General features: G+C 42.3%; 1 pseudogene; it reads right to left on the bottom strand.

Annotated features, from left to right (window-relative positions):
• Window positions 1-231: 231 nt before the first annotated feature.
• On the bottom strand, window positions 232-800 carry LOC102957259 (annotated as a pseudogene).
• Between the last annotated feature and the right edge of the window lie 956 nt (window positions 801-1,756).

The raw sequence follows: 1,756 nt of genomic DNA on the forward strand, positions 1-1,756 counted from the left end.
AGTACATACTCTTCAGTTTTAAACAGGAAATATGGGAGTCTTAACCTTTTTGGACAGCCAGCATCTCACCTTCCTTCTTAGACTTAGCACTAGGAAGGACTTTTTTTTTTTTTTTTCCAGGCTCACAGAGACCATTTATCGTAGACCTGCTGCTGACCAAGGAGCAAGGGGAGGACTGGGTGTGCACGCTAATAAATAGAGGAGGGGAGGCTTCGCTGGTGCTGTAGCCACTCAGTCCTCATTCTTCTCAGGCGTGAAGGCATCTTTCTTCTGGGCGAAGGTTTCAGCCACAAGCAGGGGGAAGACCAGGGAGTCATGGGCATAGACTTTGACAGGCTGTGTGTCCACCCAGATCTTGCCCCAGGAAACCACTTCGTCTGGCCTGGCACCAGAATCGGAGCCATCAAATTCCTGGGATGAGTTAATGTAGACATCATAGTCGGCCCATTCCACATGAGGTTGGCGTTGGTGATGTGGTGCTTGACCACACTCACGCCCAGGATGATCATGATGGTGCGCTTGGCAAAGATGGCCTGTGTGTTGATGAGCCTCAGGTCCTCAATGATGTCCAGAACCAGGCCTGGCTTCTTGTAGGAATGGAAGTAGATCATGTCACCCAGAGAGCCATCTGTAAGCACTGGGCTCAACACGGGGATGTGGTTCTTCTGGGCCCAGTAATACACGGATTCTGGGTTGTTGATTTCCTTGCCCAGCTGGGCGATCATCTTGGAAGGTGTCCACTTCACACCCTCTGTGTTCTGCTCCAGCACCATCTGACCCAGAATGGGCATCAACCAGTCCTCAAACTAGACTTCCACAGACTAGGCTGCAAAGCAGAGTCTCCCCTCTACTACTGCAGTGAAAATGTCCAAACACAAGCTTTCCTGGCTTACTTTTACGCAGGGGGTGGCAGACCGATTTTTAGGTGTCATTTATAGTGTTACAGTCACTGTCCTAGATTGCCAACATTCTAGAAGTCCTGGAAGACTCCTAAAATTTTCCTAATAAATCATGTTTCATCTAAATTAACCAGAAAGGTTTCTGTGGTATGGCCTTCAGAATTCCACGTATAGTGAAAGAAGATAGAATTTGATGTGCAAAAGTGATTTTTCTTTCTGAATCTCAGCTTTTTAAACTATGGAAGTTGGGATAATAATAATGAGCTCGCAAGTTAATAGTGAGAATTAAGTAGTGTGATAATTGTCAAGTTTGAAGTGCTATTATCTCGTAACCAAAATAGGGTTGTATAGTTGTATGATCTGGTAACAGAAATAGATTTCCATACAGTTCCTACAACCTAAGGAATTCTTTAAAAAATTAAAAATAGGAGACTTCACAAATTTTCAGAGAAAATAAAAATTAAACACTGACTTTATCTTGTAAGCAATGGGTTACAAATCTCTTTCTTTCTGACAAATTCTGCTTTTGGGAAATGATCTTCCTTGGAAGATTATCTCTCACCCTTGAGGTAATTTTCTCTACTCCTAAACAGTCCTTTCTTAGTGAATAGAATCCTATGGTAGAAATCAGCATTAAGGAGCATTTATTGAACATAAGCTCTGTTACCAGAAGTTTTACATGTTATTTCAATCAGTCCCTAAATCTGGCATAAACTTGCTGAAAATGCCCACTTCTGAGACCCGAAGAGTAAAAATGTACTTTATTTTATTTTATTATTATTTTTGTGTACTGGCTGAAGTTTTAAAATCAGGCACACAAAGCTATTGGAAGCCATATGTTTTAATTTCAAGCCCAG

This window comes from Panthera tigris, chromosome A2, assembly GCF_018350195.1.
Source record: "Panthera tigris isolate Pti1 chromosome A2, P.tigris_Pti1_mat1.1, whole genome shotgun sequence".
Taxonomy (NCBI): Eukaryota; Metazoa; Chordata; class Mammalia; order Carnivora; family Felidae; genus Panthera; species Panthera tigris.